Raw genomic sequence first — 26,574 nt, 5'->3', positions numbered from 1 at the left:
AGCTGTCGGCCTCTCCACGTACAGTCCATTTCAGATGCATGTCGGTCATTGACCACGTTGACCAGGCCGCGCCGAGAGAACCAGGGCGGTGGACGACGGCGAGGCCTAGGAAAGGAATGACAGGGAGCAGGGAAGACTCGGCAGTTGTTTCCCATGCGGAGGGGAGTACGACTGTACGAGGGTTTACTGGTTCGCCTGCCCTCGCCGGAGAATAACAGTAGGTGTGGGTGAGTAGAGGGATGGCTAGGCCAGTGATGGGAGTACGGTGGGGCGGTGAGGCCTACGCGGCAGCACAGCCGGCCGCGGGGAGGAGGGAGCAGGCAGTCCCGCCGGCTCTTGTTTGAGCAGCTGGAGCAGGAAGAGCAGAGATTGAAGAAGCACGACGGCCGTTCGATGGAGATCGTACAGTCACTGGAGCTAGAATCGTTCATATTGACTAAGTTGACAAAGCCCTCCGTCCCCGTCAACTTAGTAGGCCCACAAGTCAGCCTCCCACCATGGTGGGTCCCAGCTAGCAGGGGGAGTATTCATTTTTCTGTGCATAATAAGGAGGCACTTCCAGTGGGTCCGAGCTGACAGAGGGGGGAACATTTTTTTTGCGAAATACGGTGGTCCGTCCGGTGGGTCCCAGCAGTCAGGGGCAAACGTTTTTTTCGCGAAATACAGTGGCCCGTCCGGTGGGTCCCAGCAGTTAGGGGGGAAACGTTTTTTCCGCGAAATACTGGTGGCCCATCCGGTGGGTCCCTGCTGTCAGGTGGAGGAATAATTATTTTGCGCGTAATAAGGAGGCACTTCCTTGCGGCTGCCGTGGACCCAGCTGTCAGCCTCTCCACGTACAGTACTCTTCCGATGGAAGTCGGTCGTTGATCACATTGACCACGCCGCGCCGAGAGCACCACTGCGGTGGACGACGGCGAGGCCTAGGAAGGGGACGACGCGGAGCCGGGGAAGACGCGGCAGTGGATGCCCACACGGAGAGGAGTACGAGGGTTCACTAGTTCGGCTGCGGTGTGAGGCTGTCGTCGCCGCAGAATAACAGGGGGGGTGGGTGAGTGGAGGGATGGCTTGGCCAATGGTGGGAGTAGTATGGGGACGGTGAGGCCTCCGCGGCAGCACAGCCGTCCACGGGAGGCAGGAGCATGCGGCACGACCGGTGCTGCTTTGGGCGGCTGGGGCAAGAAGACCAGAGGTTGAAGAAGCACTACGGCCGTTGTATGGACATCGTTGACCACGCCGTGCCGAGAGCACCAGGGCGGTGGACGACGGCGAGGCCTACGAAGGGAACGGCACGGAGCCGGGGAAGACACGGCAGTGGCTGCCCACGCGGTGGAGAGTACGAGGGTTGACTGGTTCGGCTGCCGTCGCCGGAAAATAACAGGAGGTGTGGGTGAGTAGAGGGATAGATAGGCCAGGGATGCGAGTATGATGGGGCCGTGAGGCCTGCCCGGCAGCACTGCCGCCACGGGAGGCGGGAGCAGGCGGTTCCGACGGCGCTGGTTTGGGCGGCTGGGGCAGGAAGATCAGAGACTGAAGAAGCACGATTGCCGTTAGATGTCAATCTAACGGTCTAACGCTGGTAGAGTCGATTGTTGACTAAGTTTCTTTTTTGAGAAACCTTGTGTACGCATGAACTTAGTAGGCCCACAAGCCAGCCTCCAAATCTGTGGCAGACAACATAAAGCCCATTTGCTATTTTTTATAATTTGCAGTCCATTTGCTAATTCATAAGTAATTTATTACAGCCATTTTCTGCCCAAGACCACGGTCAAAAAGTTCAACCTTATTTTGCATATTTTGGTGGAGTCTGAACTGTTGTAATCTCGAAATGATAAACATTTTTTAAGAACTTATTGATTTGCCAAAAAATTGTTTTGTTTTTGTAAGCAAATAAGACGTGGGACAATTGAGTTGGTTTAAGGGAAAACCAGTGGTAAAAAAATCAGCGCTGGGTGGGAAAAACAACAAAAATAAGGATGTAAATATGAAAAGGGAATTTTACGTGTTTTCAATATAACGATACGTGTATATGAACTAGTAAAACTATAGGTAGAGATTAGAAAACAGATGTAGGACATGCGTTTCAAGAGGATAATAGAACTGGGCTGTGTATTTGATTCAGTAAAAAAACTACCTGCGGATGTTGTAAGATAAAATATAACTACGATGGCGGGCCAGAGGCCAGTAGATACCTGCTGGATCTTTGTGCCCCGTTGTCGTCATGGGCTAGGCCTATTAAAAACAAAACCAACCCTGGACAGTCTACAACCCAGTTGAAACTTGCTCGACCTGTAAAAACAATATACGTGCTCAATAAATGAGAGAATTCTGCAAGTACAGACTCATAACTGGGATGCAGCACAGATATTGTTTTTTATCGTGATAATAAGTGCATGCACTTGTTTCGAAAAAATTGGAGAACTGGGAATTCGAATGGCGGGTGCTTATGCTACCCATCAAATAAAAATCATGTGCCTGAAAATTCGTTTTGAAACAAATGATTCAGCTTTATATCCACGTCGACCCTCGACATGATGGTTGGAAGCAAATGCAAGTTCATACCAAAAGATCGTTAACAACAATACCAACTTGCGGACGACAAGGTAGTACAACTACCAATACCAAACTAACTTATAATCTTTTTACTCCTGGCCCTAGTGTTCGTGTGGTAGAAAATCTTGCAGAGGACCAGCTCCCGCTCCTTCTCTTGCTCCAGGTCCCCGAGGTGGTACTGGTGCATCACCCAGTTGGTCCTCTGCTGGTCGAAGTTCTTGTTGGTGTGCAGCACCAGAACCTTTTTTGCTGCCCGTCTGCCGGCCGTTGACCATCACCGGCAAGGTATTGCCGGTCTTGTGCCACATCGCGTGCATGCCGCACTCCGACTGTATCTTGCGACGCGTCCACGTGCCCCTTTTGAATGCCCTGAAATTGCGCTGGAAGAAATGCTTCCTTAGGCCACTCAGTGTGATACCTGCAATATTGTGGAATACAGGGTTTAGTATACCTAGTTGGCATTTTCATAACATCTTTGGCATGTTGCAGTCACTTGTTTCACTTTTTATTAACTGTCAAATTGTAATTGCTTCACCAGGTCTATGTCTAAAAAGAAAAATAGAGCTATAAACAAAGCAATATGTTTGTGCAAGTAGACGGCTGATCGGTGTCTTACTTGGAAGTTTCTCAGGTTGGGTGTAGCATATGTCGTGCTCGCTGTCGATGGTTGGTATGAACAAATCGATGAGAGATTAAAATCTCGCGCTGTCCGCACTCACTTTGGCCTCAAGGTGCTCGATCAGCTCTTGATCCGTGGGATCGAACTTGACGCCAGCCGGCAGCACCGGCTAATCTTTCTTTGACTTGCATCAGTAATTCCAGTTATATGGTACTCACTGTATGATCAATCGACTGTTTTAAGTGAATGATGAAAGATTTCGACAGATAAGTGGTACTCTAAATCTGAAGTCCAGAATACTCGAACACGCCGCCTGGTTTCTTGTATCACCTCACGCGCAGCGTGTTGTCACGTCAGTACAATGTGTGGACATGATGAATAATTTGACCGACGTATACTAGTACTGCTACTGTACTGGAGTGCTTACTAGTCGTATTTAGTGTCACAATTTATACATAGATTTAACTAACAAGTACGCACTTGAAGCCTAACTGATATATATAGGGTGGGTCTATTCTAATAACACCCCTTAAGACCTTATTCTAATAACACTAAAACCTTATTCTGATAACACCGGACCCGCCCCGAACCTAACTGAGGGAGTCCTGGATTAGGGGGTGTTCAGATAGCCGAACTATACCTTTAGCCGGACTCCTGGACTATGAAGATACAAGATTGAAGACTCTGTCCCGTGTCCGGAAGGGACTTTCCTTGGCGTGGAAGGCAAGCTTGGCGATACGGATGTTCAGATCTCCTACCATTGTAACCGACTCTATGTAACCGTAACCCTATCCGGTGTCTATATAAACCGGAGGGTTTTAGTCCGTAGGACAACATACACATCAACAATCATACCATAGGCTAGCTTTTAGGGTTTAGCCTCTCTGATCTCGTGGTAGATCTACTCTTGTACTACCCATATCATCAATATTAATCAAGCAGGACGTAGGGTTTTACCTCCATCGAGAGGGCCCGAACCTGGGTAAAACTTCGTGTCCCTTGCCTCCTGTTACCATCTGGCCTAGACGCACAGTTCGGGACCCCCTACCCGAGATCCGCCGGTTTTGACACCGACATTGGTGCTTTCATTGAGAGTTCCTCTATGCCGTCGCCGTCAGGCCCGATGGCTCCTACAATCATCAATGGTGATGCAGTCCAGGGTGAGACCTTCCTTCCCGGACAGATCATCGTCTTTGGCGGCTTGGTACTGCGGGCCAATTCACTTGGCCATCTAGAGCAGATCAAAAGCTACGCTCCTGGCCGTCAGGTCAGATTTGGAAGTTTAAACTACACGGCTGACATCCGCGGGGACTTGATCCTCGACGGATTCGAACCACTGCCGAGCGCGCCGCACTGTCACCACGAGCATGATCTAGCTCTGCCGCCGAACAGTGCCCTGGAGGCCGCACCCGCATCGGCTCCGACCCTTAGTTCGGAGCCGACCGCGCCAATCGAGGATGGGCGGTTGGACGCCATCTCGGGGGCTGCGATCCAAACGGCGATTGAGCCGAACACCAGCCCCGTACACTGCGAGGCTCGTGACTCCAAGGAGCCGGACTCCTCTTTGGACTCCGAACCCTCCGTGCCCCTGCCAGTCGAATCCGATTGGGCGTCGATCATGGAGTTCACTGCCGCAGACATCTTTCAGCACTCGCCTTTCGGCGATATCCTAAAGTCACTGAAGTCTCTCTCTTTATCAGGAGAGCCCTGGCCGGACTACGGTCAGCAAGGTTGGGGTACGGACGATGAAGAAATTCAAAACCCACCCACCACCCACTTTGTAGCCATTGTCGACGACTTAACCGACATGCTCGACTTCGACTCCGAAGACATCGACGGTATGGACGCCGATGAAGGAGATGATGAAGAGCCAACGCCTACTAGGCCCTGGAAAGCCACCTCGTCATATGACATATACATGGTGGACACCCCAAAAGAGGGAGAGGGCGATGGAACAGCGGAGGATGACCCCTCCAAGAAACAGCCTAAGCGCCGACGTCAGTGGCGCCGCTCAAAATCCCGCCAGCACAAAAACGGCGATTCCAGCACGGGAGATAATAATACTCCGGAGAGTGCCGAAGAAAACCCCCTCCGGCAAGACTTAGCATAGGAGGATGGAGAAACCAGTCCTCATGAGAGAGCGACAGACAGAGAGGTCGAGGATGATAATTATATGCCTCCCTCCGAAGATGAGGCAAGCCTCGACGATGACGAATTCGTCGTGCCAGAGGATCCCGTTGAGCAAAAGTGTTTCCAACGCAGGCTTATGGCCACGGCAAGAAGCCTGAAGAAAAAACAGCAACAACTCCGAGCTGATCAAGATTTGCTGGTCGACAGATGGACCAAAGTCCTTGCGGCCGAAGAGCATAAACTCGAACGCCCCTCCAAGAGTTACCCAAAGTGCATGTTGCTACCCCAATTAGAGGAGGAAGCACTTGATGCGGCCGAACGGCCACCTCGTGGCCGCGACAGAGAGGCCTCCCGGCCCTCCACTCAAGCCGCACCCCGTACCAAGGCACGGGAATATGCGCCGGACTTATGAGACATATTGGAGGACAAGGCAAGGCAGACATGTTCGATCTACGGATCGCGTGGGCATCCCACGGCTCGAGACGGTAAACATCACGCCGGCCACACATTCGGTAGGGCCGAACACAGTAGACAAAGCTCATCGCAGCTACGTCATGATATCGCCCAGTACAGAGGCGCCACACACACACACACACACACTGTGCTTTACAGACAAAATAATGGATCATCAAATCCCCGAGGGTTTCAAACCCGTAAATATCGAATCATATGATGGCACAACAGACCCTGCGGTATGGATCGAGGATTATCTCCTTCATATCCACATGGCCCGCGGCGATGATTTTCACGCCATCAAATACCTCCCACTCAAGCTTAAAGGACCAGCTCGGCATTGGCTCAACAGCTTGCCAACAGGATCAATCAGTTGTTGGGAGGACCTGGAAGCTGCATTCCTCGACAATTTCTAGGGCACTTATGTGCGACCCCCAGACGCCGATGACCTAAGTCACGTAATCCAGCAGCCAGAGGAATCGGCCAGACAATTCTGGACACGGTTCCTAACAAAGAAAAATCAAATAGTCGAATGTCCGGACGCTGAGGCCCTAGCAGCCTTCAAGCACAATATCCGTGTCGAGTGGCTGGCACGGCACCTCGGACAGGAAAAGCCGAAATCTATGGCAGCACTCACGACACTCATGACCCGCTTTTGCACGGGAGAAGATAGCTAGCTTGCTCATAGCAACAACATGACCAAGAACCCTGGTAGTTCGGACACCAGGGACATTAGTGGCAGGTCGCGTCGCAACAAGCAGAAGCGCCGCATTAACGGTGACAATGCAGATGATACGGCAGTTGATGCCGGATTCAGAGGCTCTAAATCCGGTCAGCGAAAAAAGCCATTCAAAAGGAATCCTAGGGGCCCGTCCAGTTTGGACCGAATACTCGACCGCTTATGCCAGATACATGGCACCCCCGTAAAGCCGGCCAATCACACCAACAGGGATTATTGGGTGTTCAAGCAGGCAGGCAAGTTAATTGCCGAAATGAGGACAAGGGGCTGCATAGCGATGACGACGAGGAGCCCCGGCCGCCGAACAACAGTGGACAGAAGGGTTTTCCCCCACAAGTGCGGACGGTGAACATGATCTACGCAACCCACATCCCCAAGAGGGAGCGGAAGCGCGCGTTAAGGGACGTATACGCGATAGAACCGGTCGCCCCAAAGTTCAACCCATGGTCCTCCTGCCCGATCACCTTTGATCGAAGGGACCATCCCACTAGCACCCGTCACGGCAGATTCGCCGCATTGGTTCTACACCCAATTATTGACAGATTTCATCTCACTAGAGTCCTTATGGACGGCGGCAGCAGTCTGAACCTGCTTTACCAGGATACAGTGCGAAAAATGGGCATAGATCCCTCGAGGATTAAGCCCACCAAAACGACCTTTAAAGGCGTAATATCAGGTGTAGAGGCCAACTGCATAGGCTCAGTCACACTTGAAGTGGTCTTCGGATCTCCGGATAATTTCCGAAGCGAGGAGTTAATCTTCGACATAGTCCCGTTTCACAGTGGCTATCACGCACGGCTCGGGCGAACCGCATTCGCCAAATTTAATGCGGTACCGCACTACGCATACCTTAAGCTCAAGATGCCAGGCCCTCGTGGAGTAATTACGGTCAATGGAAACACCAAATGCTCCCTCCGAACGAAGGAGCACACGGCAGCCCTTGTAGCGGAAGTACAAAGCAGCCTCTCCAGGCAGTTCTCCAGTCCGGCCATTAAACGTCCGTACACCGTCAAGCGCGCCCAGAGTAACCTACAACAAGACCGCCTGGCACGTTCCGAGCAGGCGTAGCAATGCGGCCCCAACCCCAACCCTTGCAAAAAGGCGACGCCAGTACTTCGCGTCCATAACTACGCTCTGGAAATACCATGGGCATAGGGGGAGGGGCACCATCACGGCATGCCCAAAACACGGCTTAAACCGCACCAGGGGCTGCTGCTTTTTTACTTTTCTCTTACTTCTAGGACTCTACTCTTCGGAAGGCTGGTTCGGCAGTTCAATTACCGCACAAACGATGCAAGGACCAGGGAAGCAGGCAAGCCATGCCGCATTAAGGAAAATCCCAGGTGGTCTCTATCACGAGCAGTTACCTGTTTCGCATACTATTCCGCAGCTTGCCCCTGAAGCAGACATGTTAAATAGTCCAACTTCTCGTTTATCGCATTACTTGTATCGTTCTGCTTTGATCGCAGCTATTTTAATAAACAATGCATAGCTTTTGTCTATTTTTTGCATTACCTTTTTATATATATATGTTCCTTAACGACATGTTGCACCCGTACACTTTGGTACGGCCAAAATACGCCAGGGGCTTCAGTACCCCTCAACATGGTGCGAGAAGTCCGAACAGTTTAACAAGTGCGGCACCCCGAACTTATAGCATTATATGCATCAGCTCCGAATCATGTCTTGGGTCAATAGTTGGGTTTGCCCGGCTCCTATGTTTTGGTGCCTTACGTTCCACTATATCGGCGAAGGTAGCACTAGGAGAACCACTGCGATTGTGCCCCAGTTGAGCTGGGTCGAGCACCTCAGTGGAGAAAGCTAAAACTGGCCGTCATGATGAGGCGAGAGCTGGTCGCTGTTCGAGAGGTTTTTTCGAGTCCTTAAAGACTTATGCCGCTTAGAGCGAGGAGTCGGCTCTGTCCGGCCAAGGCGTGGATAGCGCCCCGAACTCAGTCTTCCGAATACTAGGGGCTTCGCCGAAATTTAAAATTATAGAATTCTATGGCTAAGTGAGAGTGTTCACGCATTATAGTCCGATTGCCTCGTTCGTTGGGCTAAGCGCCTCCCTCGAAGGACCCAAATATGGGAAAAAGAGCGCCCAGGTTTATCCCCGAACACCCCAGCACTAGCGGCAAGGGGGCAGAAGCCGACAACTCGCCATCTCTCAGTATTGATAAACAGCCGCACAGAAGGTAATATTTTAAATTCAAGCAACATTGCTTAGCGCATATGAACAAGTTTTCAGCGCACAGGATAACACGAGCGGGTTTTACTCAAAAAATACATCCTTGGTACATTCATCTGCAACAAGGCGGGCACCCTTCAGAACATCCTTATAATAATTCTCGGGCTTGTGATGCTCTTTCCCCGGTGGTGGCCCATCCTTCACAAGCTTCTCCGCATCCAGCTTGCCCCAGTGCACCTTAGCACAAGCAAGGGCCCTACGGGCACCTTCAATGCAGACGGAGCGCTTGATGTCTTCAAGCCTCGGACAGGCCTCCACCAGCCGCCGCACCAGCCCGAAATAGCTCCCAGGCAGAGCCTCTCCAGGCCACAGCCGAACTAGGAGGCCCTTCATGGCCTGTTTGGCCGCCTTGTGGAGCTGGACCAGTTGCTTCAGCTGGTCGCTCAGGGGCACGGGGTGTCCGGCCTCAGTGTACTGAGACCAGAACACCTTCTCTGTCGAGCTGCTCTCCTCTGCTCGATAGAATGTGGCGGCATCGGACACACTCCGGGGGAGATCTGCGAACGCTCCTGGAGAGCTCCGGATTCGGGTAAGTATCAAGTAACTCACGTTTATGTGTTTACTCTGCATAAAGAATGCCTTACCCGCCGCTTCTTCACCTCATCCAACTCCTGGAGGGTCTTCTGGGACTCGGCCTTGGCAGATTTGGCACTTTAAATAGCCACCGCAAGCTCGGACGCTTGCGTCTTCGAGTCACGCTCCAAACTCTCATGTTTTTCCATGAGAGCCTCGATCTCTTGCCGCACCTTGCCAACCTCGGCCTCATACTTCTCCCGCTCGGTGCGCTCCAAGGCCGAATTCTTCTTGGCCTCGTCCAATGCTTGCTTAAGGGTCGCCACCTCAGACGTGGCCCCTACAATAGCCATGATAATCCTGTCATTTTTCGCAATTGCACCTTTTTTATATATATACTTTTAACAAGGTAGTTCTTACCTTCATTGTCCTCGAGGTGCTTCTTGGCACGCTCGAGCTCTTGCTCGGACCTTTCGAGGTCCTGCTTTAGCGTGTCCACTTCCGCAGTCAGTGCGGCGGACGCAAGCAGGGTAGCCTGCACATGCATATTGACTCATTTTTGTTAGACTCCTGCGGATTCTATTTGATCCTCTATTCGGCTTTTCTTCCCGAACGCCAAACAGAGCATCAGGGGCTACTGTCTATGCAGTACTATTATTTACGCATTCGTTACTTACCTCAAAGCCTGTTAAAAGGCTTGTACAAGCTTCAGTCAGTCCGCTCTTGGCGGACAGAACCTTCTAGATCACCGCACTCATAATAGTGCGGTGCCCCTCGTCGATGGAGGCACCTTGGAGCGCCTCCAACATATTGTCCGGCGCCTCCAGTTGGACGGAGGTCACCGGCACGGCGGGCTTGCTCCTCTTGGAAGGAGGTCCCCCGCCGGACTCTGGAACCTTTGAAGATTCCGGAGCGGTGTCCGGCCTAGGGCCGGACTTGGAGCCCTGGGGGGTTTCATCCCCCTTACTCCTGGAGTCCGGGAGGTCACCTCGCGGCGCCTCCAGGACCACCTCCTCCCGAATTGGAACCTGTTGGGACAACACCTCGGTGTCGTCCGTAGGGCGGGGGGAGGAAGCCGTCGGAAGTGAGTTCACGTCCGACGAGTCCAGTGAGCCGCTCGACGACGCGTCGAGCCGGTCTTTGGGTGGGCTGCATAAACACATTCGACATAAGGGAAAGCTGTGCAATAAACGAATACTATGAATTACTTTGGTATTCGGATACTTACGATTTCGCCAGGGGCTTGGCCCTGGGCACCCAATCCTCTCTGTCGTCGGCGGCATCGGTGGAGTAGTCCGGAGAAAGGGTTTTCCCCTTCTTGGACCCTTCGGCCTCCCCAGTTGGGGCGGCCTTCCTTTTCTTCCCTTCCCCCGCTGGAGGGGGAGGGGTCTCTTCTTCCTCCTCCTCGTCTTCATGGGAGGAGTGCGCCTTGGATTCGTCGGATGGTGAATCCGACACCTCCGGGCGTCGGGCACTCTTTCGAGTCCCCGTGGCCTTCTTCTTGGCCCTCTTCTCCGGCACCACATAGGGTGCTGGAACCAGCAGCTTTGCCAGGTGAGCGTCCGCTGGGCCTTCGGGCAAAGGAGCCGGACAGTTGATCTGTCCGAACGTCACCTGCCAATCCTGTCAGAGGAAAGGGAGCTTAGATCCCGCATAGAATCAAGCTATGTAAAACTGATACCCTGTAAAAGGAAAAACAACTTACCGCGAGCGCGTGACGCTGCGTGCTGAATCCGCGATCCTTGGTAGCGGATGTAGGAGCCTCGGCGCCCTTGAAAAGCATCCTCCAGGCATCTTCGTACATCGTGTCGAAGAGCCTGTTTAGAGTTTGATGCTGCGCCGGGTCGAACTCCCACAGATCGAAGGCCCGTCGTTGACACGGGAGGATCAGGCGGATGAGCATAACCTGGACTACATTGACAAGTTTGAGCTTCTTGTTCACCAGGGTTTGGACGCATGTTTGGAGTCCGGTCAGCTCTCCTTTTTTACCCCACGACAGGCCGGTCTCCTTCCAGGAGGTGAGCCGCGTAGGGGATCCGGACCGAAACTCGGGAGCTGCGACCCATTCGGGGTCGCACGGCTCGGTGATGTAAAACCACCCCGATTGCCACCCCTTCAGGGTCTCCACAAAGGAGCCCTCGAGCCACAGGATGTTGGCCATCTTGCCAACCATGGCACCGCCGCACTCTGCCTGGCTGCCGCGCACCACCTTTGGCTTGACGTTGAAAGTCTTAAGCCATAGGCCGAAATGGGGGCGGATGCGGAGGAACGCCTCGCACACGACGATGAACGCTGAGATGTTGAGGACGAAGTTCGGGGCTAGATCGTGGAAATCCAGGCCGTAGTAGAACATGAGCCCCCGGATAAATGGATGCAGAGGGAAGCCTAGTCCGCGGAGGAAATGGGGGAGGAATACCACCCTCTCATGGGGCCTAGGAGTGGGGATGAGCTGCCCCTTTTCGGGAAGCCGGTGCGCGATATCGCTAGCCAGATATCCGGCCTTCCTCAGCTTTTTGATGTGTCCCTCCGTGACGGAGGAGACCATCCACTTGCCTCCCGCTCCGGACATGACTGGAGAAGGTTGAGGTGGTAGTGCGGACTTGGGCGCTGGAGCTCGAGTGCGCAAGAATGGATAGGCAAAGGAGGAAGAAGGCGTGGGTGAAAAGGTGGATCCTTGTCCCCTTATATGGGTGGACGCAACTACGTGTCCCCACCAGCCTGGTAAAACTCGCTTATCTCCAAATGCCGTAATTGATGGCACGGTTGGGTTACCCACGCCCGTATTGATGAGAATCCCGGAATAAGGGGACACGATCTCTGCTTTAACAAGACGTGCCAAGGAGACCACCTCGCGTAACGCGCTAAGATGGGACAGTAAAACGGTTTGAATAAAAGCTTGGCCGTGGTGTGATGTCACACTACGGAATACGTCAGCAGATTAGATTTGTGTAAATATTATTCTCTCTATGGAAATATGTGGAAACTTATTTTGCAGAGCCGGACACTATCTTTGTGTTCAAAATCTTCTACGAAGTACTTGGAGGAGGAACCCGCCTTGCAATGCCGAAGACAATTTGCGCGCCGGACTCATCGTCATTGAAGCCTGGTTCAGGGGCTACTGAGGGAGTCCTGAATTAGGGGGTGTTCGGATAGCCGAACTATACCTTCAGCCGGACTCCTGGACTATGAAGATACAAGATTGAAGACTCCGTCCCGTGTCCGGAAGGGACTTTCCTTGGCGTGGAAGGCAAGCTTGGCGATACGGATGTTCAGATCTCCTACCACTGTAACCGACTCTATGTAACCCTAACCCTATCCGGTGTCTATATAAACCGGAGGGTTTTAGTCCGTAGGACAACATACGCATCAACAATCATACCATAGGCTAGCTTCTAGGGTTTAGCCTCTCTGATCTCGTGGTAGATCTACTCTTGTACTACCCATATCATCAATATTAATCAAGCAGGACGTAGGGTTTTACCTCCATAGAGAGGGCCCGAACCTGGGTAAAACTTCGTGTCCCTTGCCTCCTGTTACCATCCGGCCTAGACGCATAGTTCGGGACCCCCTACCCGAGATCCGCCGGTTTTGACACCGACACTAACACTAAAAAAACAACCCGCCAGCCCATACAACCCAGAACCCACTCGTGGATCCCCACCCACCTCCACCACTTCCGCCCCATGCCCACCACTTTCCCCCTCCCGGCCGACCACCACCTCCCTACGCGCCGCCAGGCCGGCCACCCACCCCCTCTAGATGTGCCGCCCGGCCGCCCACCCACTCCCAACACGCCGCCCGGCGGGCAACCCACCCCCTCCCGAAGCGCCGCCCGGCAGGCCACCCACCCCTTCCCGACGCGCCGCCCGGCTACCCCACCCCCGCCTCTCCACGGGCCAGCAGCCGATCTGCACCGCCGCCGCACAGGACGGCCAGAGCAACTCCGACGGGCCGCCCTTCTCTCCTTCTTCCTCCTCACCGCGCCGCCACACCAACCCCCTGCCTCGTGCCGACGCACCACTCCTGCGCGGCGCTGCCCCACCTCCATGCCCCGCGCCGCCGCACAACCCCCTCCCCCGGGCCGCTGCACCACCCTCCTGCCCGACGCTGCCCCACCCCCTCTCCCACGCAGCCGAACCACCTCCTTCCCCATGCCTCCTCCTTGCAGATCCAACCCGAGCAGGCCACCCCTCTGCCTCCCTTCCCGGATCTGCCTCTACCTCGCCACCACCTACCTCGACGGCGGCCCACGTGGGTGCAGTTCACCCCGCTTCTCATCGGGGTTCGGTTGCCCCGATGCTGCAGTGCGCCTGGGGGTTTCCTCCTACCCCATCCCGCCCCGTCCGGGGTGAGGTCGCTATGCTCGTCATGGTGAGGAGGGGCGATAGAGGTTAGGACATACCGGATCAGGGCGCCCAAACCACCAGATCTCATCTAGGCATGGAACACGAGATTTGCGACGATGTTTACCATCAAGGTGCCCTCTTCCTTCTATTCTTCTTCGAACAACAAAGCATCTGTTAGTGCCCCCGATTCTCTCTTCCTTTCTTGCAGTTCACTATGTGATTCACTGAAAAAATCATTTTCTAGTGCAGGGAGCAGGGCGAGGGAGGTCACGATGACCATGGCTGGGATCCCTCTGCCACCGCTGTGCCAGGGGACGGATCTGTGTTCTCTCCCCCGTCGCTGACAAAATCCACCCCCGGCGGTGACTACACGCGCCGGCGTTGGGGAGGCTCTGCTCCTCGGGCTAGCAGCTACAAGAGGGAGGTGCTCTGCTTCTCCACCAACGGGCGAGCAGACTGCAGACGACTCCCAGGCAGTTCGGTGGCCTCGTGCTTCAGTCCGTTTCATTCCAAAAAGGAAACTGGAAAAGTTTGCTGTTTCGCTCTTGTTTTTGACAAGAATTTAGTGCTTTTCACTTCTATTAATAAAACCACAAGCAGTATTCTTTCTTTTTCGATGCGGTTCACTTGTACTTTTGTATATGCAAGAAAAAGGAAGCATCATGTGCATGCAGTTCCTTTTGTATATGCCTGCAATGCGGTGTGTGTATGTCTGCAATACACCCCATCGATCATGTGTTTTTTAGAAGACAATTTGTATTGTCGCATGTGGCCCGTTTCACTTGTTTTCTGTATGCTTGCAATGTGGTGTATGTACGTTTGCAGTGCACTCCCGTGGTTCCCTTTGTAAAAATATTCCCTTTGTAGAACAATAAAAAATCAACACAGAAAGAAGTTCGTTTCTTTTTAGATGAAGTCCACTAGTTTCTGCCCTGTGATTCACTTACACCAACCGAAACAATGCAGTTCTCTAGTCTGGGCCACGCGGTTCACTAACTTTGACCATGAGGTTCACAAATAAAGCGTAAAAAAGTTAGAAAAAAGAGAAAACTTATGGGGTTCACTTGCCCGTCCGATGCAGTGCAGTTTTCATTCTGAAGCAGTGTGGTCGGCCGTATGATGTTGTTCATCCCATAAGTGCAAAATAATTGTTACAGAAGCAAAAAAAAGTAATACGGTTCACTTCTTGGTAGTGTTGTGATTCATTTACACCCGATGTGAAGTGCACTCTACTTTCTCGTCCTTAAAAAAAATTATGTTTGAATAAAAGAAACCATGCAGTTCTCTTACCCATCCGATGCAGTGCGTTTTTTCGTCCGATGCAGTGTAGTTTTTAGTCGGATGAAGTACGCACGTCGATTTGCGTGTCGCGAAAAACAGTGTCCGCATTTCGGTAAATTTGAAATTCCTCTTAAACCGTAAAGAATTAGAAAGAGTGTTCTACATGAAAAAGTTGCGCCTCATTGATATCTTTCCAATGGCGTATAGTTTGAATCATTCCGACCAGCGGTTTGTAAAAATTTCGCGAAAAACGGCTGCTGCCACTCGTCGTCCGCCGCACAATTTTTAAAATTAACTTAAAAGCATAAGGAATCTCAAAAACATTTCAACATATGAAAGTTGCGCCTCGTCCATAGCTTTTCAACGGTATATTACACACCTTGTTTCGACAAATGGTTCAAAAACTGGAGTGAAAACAATACCGAAAATTTGAAAAAAAAATGAAAAACAGGATTCCGCGATTTAGTAAATTTGAAACTGCTCTTAAACCATAAAGAATTAGAGAAAACACTAGTTATGAAAAATATGCGCCTCGACGATATCTATCCAATGGTGTATTATTTGCCTCATTCCGATGAGCAGTTTAAAAAAACACGAAAAAACGCTCGCTACCACTCTTTGTGGGCCGCACCGTTTTTGAAACTGCTCTTAAACCACGGGGAATCATGAAAAGTGTTCAACATGGTGAAGTTGCGCCTGATCCGTAGCTTTCCAACGGTATATTACATGCCTCGTTCCGATAAACGGTTAAAAAATTAGAGCGAAAACAGTACCGGAAAAACACTACGCGCAGTTTTTTCCGACACGAAGTTCACTAGTCTGTGTAATGCAGTGTTCTTGCTAATGAAAGTGCAGTGCCCTCGCGTTGAGCTTGCAGTGCGGAAGTGTTATCAGAATAACTATTCTGATAATATTATCAGAATAGACGGGCTGTATATATATATATATATATATATATATATATATGGCTTCTGCACAACATCTCCATCATCATTATCAGTACATCCTACGCAGGTGAGTTAGGATGCACTTGATCCCAGGAAGGTATCTATCCTTCAAACCAGAGGAGTGCTTCAAACTAACAACGGTACATAATATCCAATAAAAGAGGGTCGTGCTACAGCAGCAGAATACATGGCTCAGTCTAGATATCAGCACGAATCAAGTTGTGCATATTTGCTGTTGGCATGAACCACATCGCCGCATGTCGGGTTTGCAAAAGCCATCCATCGCATGGAAGCTTGATGTCTTTCACACACTGAAGATTATCTGGCAACAAGCTATGTCGACGAATCTCTGGATATGGTGATTCATGAAACCCATGGTATGATGTGTAAACACAGCCCCCCCCCTCGCGAATGGAAGTTGCATAACACAGTAATCATCGCCGGTGATATGATCGATGATTGGTTGGATGATCGGATAACTGAGCCCGAGGAACAAGGAGTGGTTGCCGTGGCTGTAAACCCGCCTCCAGTTGAATACGCCTGGCCCAATGGAGCTGGGATCTTTCTCGAACACGAAGCAGCCATAGCCATCAATGTCACGAATGCCCCACGCATTGTACTGCATGTGGTTTGATGTAATGGTTTGGTCAATTTGGTACGTGCGAATGAGCATCAAATGACCGCCGTCAGCTGAATGAGCGATAAACCACCAGCCATCGGCTGGTATGATTCCAGGTCCTGGAATCATGAAGGCCAGCGCATTTGCGTCTGCTGCAACAATTCAAATTGGAGACCAAAAGGACAAAAATAAACAATCATGTTCAGAGTATGTGTGGAATTAAGATTATTATAATAGTGACACATATCATAGATAGAGAATTGCAATGCCATGGTCATAATCATACCCCAAGTTAAAAAAATAAGCCAATGGCTTTCATATTCTAGCAATATGTCATGGTTCAAACATCATGTAACAATGAGAGGAAAACAACTATGATAGCGCCTACTCATATTCCACCATAGCACTTACTACTACTGTTCTCATATCAACTCTAAGGAATAACATGTGTTGTTATAAAAATCTTGTAAACGAGAGTAACATATAGCAATCATGATGTTATGCTCATAATATGTATTCTAACAATCATTAGATGCCAATTGTTCTCATATCAACTCTAACAATAACATGTGTGGTCATAAAAATCTAGGAAATGAGAGGAACATATAGCAATGATGTGGTTACAGACATGCTATGCATTCTAAATTTGTAACAAATGAACATGCAGTCGTATTCATAAGGTAAAGATGAGATGAGATAGAACAATTACACGATGATAGATTCCACCAGTATAGGCAACCAATCTGTGCGTCGACCGCGTAAACGATGCCATCGTGCACTATAGCATCAGACAGAAATGTTGCCTCAACAGGATTGATGATGAGCCATAACCATGTATGGCGACCGGATTCTAGATAGACTAATCCCATGTTGAACAAGGCAATGAGCTTGTAATCCATGTAGTCTTCTAATGGTGTGGGCACTTCGCAGATTACAACTTTCTGCAAACAGAGGTCGAGCCAAAAGCTTGACGCGTCTCGTGCGTAGTAGGAAGGAGTGTCCGGCGGGCCATGAGGCTCGATGGCGGCGGTATCCAATGACGGAAGGGTGATCTCTCGCTGGGTGTAGATATCCACGAGATGCCACGGACTACCAGTGTGGTGGATGAGGACGATCCAGTTGGCCTTCATGCCCGCCCAGTAGTGGCCGCGCATGAAGGATAGGTGGACAGGTGGTGGTAGCATGTCGAGGGGCACCACGGCAACCTCCCTAGGATCGTCAAGTCGGTGTCTGGGCCACCTGCGAGGATCGGGCATCAGCAAGCAGGGTGTCTTGAAAAGAGCCGGTCGGTTGCAGATGATTAGACAGTACAAAGACTGAGCATGCGGCCAGACGAACGGTCCTGAGTAGGTCCATATGACTACAGATCTTCTCCAAGAGAACATCGGGGAGGGAATTCTAATCGCAGCTCTGTGTGTCAGTCGGTTCTGCCATTGGGGTTTTCGGTGCCTGCGAGCCAGCGGGGAAGTGGATTCGGGCGGGTGAGCGAAGAAGCTTCTCCTCATGTGGACGAGCAGTGAGCGGGGGGATATGGTACGCGCGAGCTATCAAGGAAGATGGCGCGGGCGGGCGAGCAGTGAGCGGGGGTAAATGGTGTGCGGCCGACGATGGGGAAGAGAGGAGGAAGAAGAAGAGAGGAGGAGGAAGAAGAAGAGATGGCAGTACTGGGTAAGGCTGATTTAGTAACATCAACACGCTGGTTCAGCTTATTAATTACGTGTCCCATCTGCTGCAGCGTGTATTGTCACTTCACTGCAAAGACTAGTTGAATAGTTCTCTCTGACCGAGATGGGGAATAATGGATCGCGAGGACTTCCTTTCTACAGTATCCCTATGCCTGTATGCTCACTTCACTCATTTTGCTCCGTACCTAGTCACTTGTTGAAATATGTAGAAAGACAAATACTCCGTATTCGGGAACAGAGGGAGGCTTTTACTCCGTACTATTTGGGAACAGAGGGAGTATCACCATATGGAGGGAACAGAGGAAGCTTGAAATATGAACAAGTCAATGGGAGGGAGTAAGCCCCATGCATGCATGCATGCAACATGCAACACTCACACGTACACATGGACGCACATAACACTCACGCACCCATGGGACACACAACACACGACGCAACACACATACTCACACTCAAGTGCTCAACCTACTCCCTACGTCCGTGAAAGACTGTACATTTAGAGATTTACACATTGACTAGGGCATAATTAACGCCCAAAAGTAGCAGACTTATGTGTGCATGTGACCATTGAGATAAGAAGATTAAATGAAGGCCGTTGCATGTTGTAATTAAGGATAGACATGTAGCCTATACCTACAGCACAAGTTGGTGCATTAGTAAATCAATATCGATTTAGATTAAAGGCTAAATGCATTGGAAGTGTAGATGTACATCATGTACTACACTCTTTGTTTTATAGCTGATGTACACTCTTTGTTGGAAGACCGAGGGAGGACACGTGCATGCACTCACATACATAGCCAGGGTGGTTCGCGTGCAAGGGTTGGACTCGTGTCGCGCCTGCGTAAAGTTTTGTTTAACTGATTTCTTTGCTCTGCCAACTGACAGGTGGGACCCAGAAACCAGGTGACAATTTAACCAGTCAACAAAGTGCCACGTCGACTATGTGGCCGGTCAGTAGGGTGCAATACAGTGCTCTACGATGAGCAAGTGATCGTATAATCGCCGCAAAACTATATATAGTGACCATAAAGAGCGTATTGTTACATATGTTGACCGCCAATGTATTTTTCTCATTTCAAATTAAGCCATATTAATCGAAAAGGACACAGTATGGACTACTACTACTAGTACTGCTTTGATGTGTCCCGTTAACTCGCCGAACGAGGAGAAGCTTGCTTACTACGCCTCTCCCTCGCCCACGCGCACGGTGGTTCGCAGGACGAGGGGAGGGTTTTGACTACAGCGCCCTCTTCCTCTCCCTCTCCCTCGCCCTCGCCCTCGCGGTGGACGTGCATCAGTTCAATCAGTGTCAGATTGCCGGAAGCATATTGTACTGTAGTATCATCATTGTTGGACCTTCCGAAGAGGTGAAGAGCCAAGTGCAAGGTTCACACGAGTACGAACTGTTGAACCTCCCGAAGAGGAAAAGAGCCAAGCGCAAGGTTTTATAGGAGTTGTCGTCCTAGTAGGAGTGTACTACAACTATAGCGAACGATGTTACTGTATGATGCCGCCACATCACGTATATCCAAAGCTGTGCCACCTTTTTTTCTCAAAGAGCATGTTGGAGCCCGTGCAACAACTACACAAGTTGCACATACACATAACACATTTACTAGTAATAAATTCTAAAGGACAAATGCCAGTATGCCACACAAGTTCATCTCCCATTCATGTGATAAATTTGTGCATGACTAGTCTACATATATTCACAGCGCTACCGTTCACAATTACCATACTCCACTTACACGTTATAGATGGGCTACATGTCCTCCTCCAGGTTCCAGTCCCAGGTGTTCTTCATGGATGGCACGATCCATAGTGGTGGGAAACGGGAATCATTGCCGCAGCTTTCTAGTCCGGTTCCACATGATGGAGACTCATCCAAGCTGAAGCGGCATAAATCAGGGATATCGTGTCCCAGCATGTCGTTCATCCGGCGGTGCACACTGAAGACACAACCATGCTTCATGAACGGCGGGCCTTCCGTGTCGTGCACGGAAGGTGGCATCCGCTTCACAATGGGGTAGCTGTCCCTGATGAAAAGCGAGTACTCTCCAAGAGTGTTCCTCGGCACCCATGTAGCATCATGGGGGTCGAACTCGACGCCGTTCATCTGGTACACGCGGCATCCCAGATCTGGACACATGGTGATGTACATAGTCAAGGTCCATGCATAATAATGTTGTGCTCAAATATGTCGGTCAGTAATACTGTGCAGCAAATAGTACTACTCCGGTATAGAGGAAGTAAAATAACCGGCTTATTATATATAGCCACTCTTGGCTACATGGATGAGATAGTAAGACATGGAAAAACAAAAATGGTGGAAGCTAGTGGGTTAAAGTCTTCAAGGGCCTAGCTAGCTATACGCATCCTCCAAGGTAAAAAGTACTCCTACTAGTACTACAAAGTATACTACTAGTAAAACAATGAAAGAGAAGGCGAGAGGGTTAAAAAATGGAATACCTGGGTTGATGGTGACGGTCCGATCGTGGTAGATTGTGTGACCATGTTGCACATCAGTGGTACCATGGGTAACGAGTGCTAAGATAGTTGATCCCAATATGCCAAAGTCAGCTACAAGGTTCTAGGATAGACCGAATCGCGGATGCAAATGCACATCCAGGATCGGCGATCTTATTTTGATCGGGGGATGACTAGTCCCTGCAAAATAATGGAGTACCGTTAGGGATGCAAATGATGGTTTGTGCATTCCGTTTGTAATCTCCCTTACCGTAGGATGGCAACCAGATGAAACAAGTCCCCTGGCTTGTCACCGCGAAGATGCGGCCTAGATGGCGCACGGTGTCTTCGAACATGTAGGGGTACAAATCTGCCGCCGCCAACATGCGCCAGCCTCTGCCGTTACTGCCTCTTGCATTGATGGCAATTATGTCGAACACCACTATGAGATAGTAATCGTCATAGCCGCGTCGCTTTGTCGGTGGGTCCGCAATTGCTATCTTCTTCAATCTCATGTAGGCATCATCATACATATTCAAGCCCAGCCAGTCCAGAAGGCTGATCCCAATGGTGGAGAAGGGGTCTACCGGAACGGCCGCACTGCTGTGGATGTTGTGCAAAATGATGGTGGTATCCGGCCGGAGGTATGCAAGCCAATCTTCGTTGGCACCGACCCAGACCTATATATAAGACGGTGGGCAGCGGAGAAATTACGGGATGGAAATGGAATAACTAAGTACTACATGATCAAACTCCATTACTGACCTGCTCATCAGACAAAATCCGACTACCTCTCAACGTCGGCAACTCTAGCGGAGTCAACGTGCAACCATGGCAAGGGAGTAGTGGACTGTTCAAAGGATTGTCCCATAGAAGAACCTTCTCCTCGAGGACGCATGGAATACCAACAAGCATGGCATGTTTAAGCAGCGTTTTGAAAAAGTTGGTGTAGGAAGCACCGAGTCTTGCGGCGGTGAGGACATCGGAGCGGCATGCAATTTCTCCCACAGGATCATCGTCCAAGGTCTCCCAGCCCTGACGAGGAGGAGAACCGCCTGGCGAATCCATGGGAGCAGCGACGAACAGCCTTCTCTTCGGGGGAGGGGAACTGGCGAGGAGGAGATAAGAGTGTAGTAACCGCAGGGCCTCGTCCCTTCCAACTGTAGATCGTTCCTCAGCGAAGGGGTGAGGCTATTATTTAATACTGGTACTCCCTCCGATTCGTTTTACTCTGCGCATAAGAGCAGACCCGGATACCAAGGCAGGGGCTCGCTGCATGCTTTCTGGATGAAAATACCCCTGGCGCATGGATGGGAGGAGCTAGCAGCTATAAATGCCCCATGCAGCCCATTGGTTGTCCGCCCGCATTCTCCTCTCTCTGCATGCTGCATGGATGTCTCCCTCTCTCACACATGACCGCATGCGGTGGCGCTGGCCTATGAGAAGCTCACGTGGAGATAGCAATCTTCTCTCCAGAAGAGATTTTTTTGAAAAAAAGGGATTATGGAACGTTATGGGATTGCATTATACTGTAAATAATAGCACTAGTAAGAAATTTTTGGCACTAGGTAGTAGTTTTTGGCGTGGATTAAGAAATGTTGGGTATGTTTTTGCCATTTTTTGTACACGCCAACTAGTGTCAAAAAACGTCTTACATTATGTGACGGAGGAGTACGCACTCGTACTATAACAGTACTAGTACTACTTTTCTCAACTAGTAGTGCGATGTACTGTACTTCTAGTCTAGTCTAGTATAGTGCACTAGTTTTGAACTCTTGAATCTCAGGGCCAAGGAGCTATAGTTGGAAGTGGAGGGTACTACTGTTCTCTAGAACCATCGCTGTACTATCTATGCAGGGGAAGTACACCTGCGTAGTGGCCTAGTGGGTACTCTCGGTGCTCTATTTAGCCGCTCCTCTCACGTAGCTGGCCTACTCAGCCGCTCCTCTCACGCACACACTAGCAGCCTGTTTATTAGCGACGGTTACTGCGGGGGCAGAACATTTGAGTTATTTGATACAACGAGACTAGGCTTTTCGCTTCCATTTGTGGACGTGTAATGGATCTCGTCGAACCTTGTTAGTAGTTCCTTCTTTATGAATGAGATGAAGCAAAGCTTTTGCCTCCGTTTTAAAAAAACACGTCAAGAGGAATTTCTTTTATAGTAGAGCTGATAATGGAGTGAAGTCCATGCGTGTAACGCCACAAGCTACAGAGTAGTAGTATTTCCTCCGTCTAGGTGTGTAAGTCATCTTACGTTGTGCATCACGACCAAGGCGGAGAGGAAAACGAGAAAACTTAATGTCTTTTTGCTAATTAATAGCATTGCATGCAATGAACTAACCACTACATGTTATGTTTGGTAGTCTCAAGTCATTGAAAGCATGCACAGCCCACATATCTTATTGGTTGATATGCCACAAAACAAAAAATGAGAAGGGAGTTAATGTACGGTGCCTAAGTGTTTTGGGATTATATGGTTTTCGTAAGGTGACTTACACACCTAGACGGAGGGAGTAGAGCACTTTACGTAGAGAGCCATATTGCACAGTTCCCAATGCCTCGCCCAGCTTTTCTGGCTCCTCGGGCTTAATTGGGAGGCGCTAGTTTAAATATGCTACTAGCTGATGAGGAAGCTGCAAGCGAGGTGCGGCTAGGGCGAGCACGCGAGCCACGGGATGCTGGGAAGGAAAACCCGTTCACCTGGCTAGGCTATCCAGTGCACCCAGATTGTGGGGCCGCACGTCCGTTTGACTTCAAAACTCAAACTACCCGTGTAAAATATTGGCTCGCAGCGAAGTGTAGTAGTACTATTTTAAAAAAAGGCCGCTGTGCGTTCGGTCGGGATCGAACCCACAAAACGAGGTATACACTCCCGCGACCACTAGTAGTACTCGTTGGAGTACAACGCAACCTAGAATCGCCTTTTGACGCTAGTAGTACGTACATTGTTCCTTACAAGAAACCCCTATCATCTGCTGCTGGCTATAAGCCAGTGCGATGTCATCTACAGCCCATCTTATAGCCAACATGTACAATAATAGATCAAAAGAGTGTCCTACTTTTTTATTATGTGGCCCACTTCTCATTCTCACAAAGTGCCTAGGAGCACGTGCTAGAGCTGGCTCTTCACGAAGAGCCCGTTTACCTTCTCTCTCCTCTTCTCTTTCCTCCAACTAAGCAGAAATATACTAGTTTATTTCTTATAGCCCGCAGACTCAGCTCTATTGTACTTGCTCTAATAATGCAAGAAACCACTAAAATGCCAAGAAACTACTACCACTTGCATACGTGGCAGACTTAAGATAAGACTACCTTATCAACCATTGTACATGCTCTTACCAACAAAAATCCTCGAGTGACCTCCTACCTCCGGCTCGTCCACCTAGTCATCCTCGGCCATGGGACGCAGCTACCGCCGCCGGCAGAAGGCAAGGTCAAAACCGCCGGCGGTGCGGAGCCCATGTTGCGACAGCCCGGATGCCAGCTCCGTCCGGCGCTCGCGGCCGCTAGCTAGCCAAGATAGCTACGTCCAGCTGCTTGTCTGCAAGGTTTGCTAGCTAGATTGGCATGGCAGCGCGGCGGCTTGCTCGCGCGCGCCGCGCTAAGGCCAGCCATCTGGCTCGAGCGAAGGCCAGCGCGGCGGCTTGCTCGCTCGTGAGTCACGCTCGGGCCAGCCTACCAACCCGTGCGGAGACCAGCGCGGCGTCCGGCCCGTCTGGCGGAGCGGCGGCCAACTCGCTCATCACCGGCGCCACCGACGAACATGCATCAGTACTGTTTGAAGTAATGTTCAGGAAAAATAATGATTTGAGGGGGAATAATAGGATAGAAGGTCAGATGTGGGTCCCTCGTGTCAACGGTCAAACAAAATGTGTTGGTTTAAGCTGCCTCGTCAGCACGGACGTGTGGGCCAACCCTGTCATAAATGGGTTTAAACGAACCTAATCGGTAGGAGTACTAGGTAGTTTTTGGCGTGGATTAAGAAATTTTGGGTATGTTTTTGCTATTTTTTGTACAATAGATTCTTCCTAGGGCTGGCTGAAAGTGGTAGTTTTTTGTTAAATACTCTACATATTGTAAGTTGGAGTGAAAGTTAAGCTTTGGAAGCCAATACGCAAGGCTAGTTACATAGTGTATATGTGTACATGATTGAAAGTAAATATCAACCATGAGTGACTAATATCTTGATGGAAAACTCGAAACTATGGAATACTAGGAAAAATAATGCATGGTTGGAAATACTAGCAATGTTCATGTCCGTTGCAACGAATCATAATTAGAATAATACTTATTCACAAACTTGGTACAAAACATTCTAATTTTGATATACATATGTCACTAGAGATATATTATGTTTCAATTAGAATATATTTCTTGGGCTGTTTTGGTGAGGTCAGGGAGGGATGTGGTTGGTTTTAAGATACTAATTATGGGTTTTTCTGCAAATTGGTAGACAAGTGGGATGTTGGTGAGAAAAGGCAACAACTTACCTCACAATCGTTAGATGTAGATCTAATGGTCAAAAACGACGGATGGCAGACACACCAGCATCACCAACTTAGCCTTGTGTAGGAGTACTAGCAAGATCCATGCATTGCACGGAACATCAAGATGCATTTTTTTATAAAACACTTGTTGTGATTGACTCTTGTGGGAGTAATCCCATGTGTAAAAACTAATGATATCTCGAGAAATATGAGATAAGGTGAAGAGGAGTGGGGTGTGGTGGTGGTTGGTGGTCGGACTAAGCGGAGGCATGGGGATTGACGACGCCGGCAGCAGCCACCAGGCCAGTTTGTTCCAGAGGCTTCCTTTCTTAATTTCTCAACAATGAGGTTTGTTGGAGATAAGGATGAACGAGGGAAGGCCTTGTCTACAAATGTGGAGAGGGGTGCGGGTATCTTTTAGTTGAATTTCCAGCCGTCAGATATAGATCGGACGGTCTATATTGCAAGATGACACACGTACCATCATCACCAACTCGGTTTTTATAAGAGAAGAAATATAAGTATGGAGATACAAACGTATTATCGATACTTGCTTCCATAAATTAGCATCTACATTCTATTCAACGCCTCGGCATGTGGGGCCTTAGCACAATGACTTCTCGACTGTGTAAAACAAAGATTTTTCCCATCGCCGACAAGGAGGGGGTGACAGCGACGCGCTTTTTGGCTTGCTCTAGTCCTACTAGTCATACTAGGTGGTCTAAGCACGTGTAGATTTATTCTTTTTCATGTCTCGTGTTCGCCGTACTGCCACGACTGTTGATGAATAGACGGTAAGTTATTCATGGGGAAACCCTTGTTGAGCGTGTTTGCGAGAGAGAGAGAGAGAGAGAGAGACAGTGTGCGTGTGTGATATGTTAGAGACTGAGGCAATGATAACAGATTCTTTGTGTCTATGTGTGTGGAGGATAGAGAGAGACATGTACATGGGGCTTTGTGTTGTGTAACGTGGAGACACATATACATAATTAGAGAGTGAGTGCGTGAGAAACACATGCGGACATGAGGAGAGATGAGGATCCAGATAAATGGGTGTTTGTGCATGTTTGTATGTGTTTGTGCACGCGTTTGTGTGTGAGAGGGAGAGAGTGTATGTGGAGTAGAGAGACCACTGATGATGTAAACCTAGTATAAGGGAAGGGGGAATGGTGTGACATGTGTAGTAGCGAGATAGCACGGGTGCGGGCGGGGGAAGCAGACTATTTGGAAGAGACATCGAGTGTGTGTGTGGGAGAGGGGCGTGAGAGCAAGAGAAAGAGAGAGCTAGCGACGGAGAGAGAGAGAGGAAGAGAGGGGGCGAGAGGGGTCGTGTGTGTCCATAAATGGCGTATAGATAGGGAGAAAATGTTGATGTTGTTCGAAATTGGCCTATGAACGAAGATGCAAGGGAAGCGAGTCATCGTGTGTGTGATAGGGACTTCATGAGAGATCTAGAATAGATGGTGTAGAGAACAATGTGCGAAA

General features: G+C 50.0%; 1 long non-coding RNA gene across 1 annotated transcript; it reads left to right on the top strand.

The window, feature by feature from the left end:
• The first annotated feature begins 12,931 nt into the window (after positions 1–12,931).
• On the top strand, positions 12,932–14,271 carry LOC125553780 (uncharacterized). The gene is made up of 2 exons (XR_007304199.2): positions 12,932–13,729; positions 13,848–14,271. It is a non-coding gene; the product is annotated as an uncharacterized LOC125553780 (long non-coding RNA).
• Positions 14,272–26,574: the final 12,303 nt, after the last annotated feature.

Source organism: Triticum urartu, chromosome 7A (assembly GCF_056163025.1).
Source record: "Triticum urartu cultivar PI428250 chromosome 7A, HENAU_Tu73, whole genome shotgun sequence".
Taxonomy (NCBI): domain Eukaryota; kingdom Viridiplantae; phylum Streptophyta; class Magnoliopsida; order Poales; family Poaceae; genus Triticum; species Triticum urartu.
Note: the sequence above shows the minus strand (reverse complement) of the source record. Positions and strands in the feature narration are given on the sequence as shown.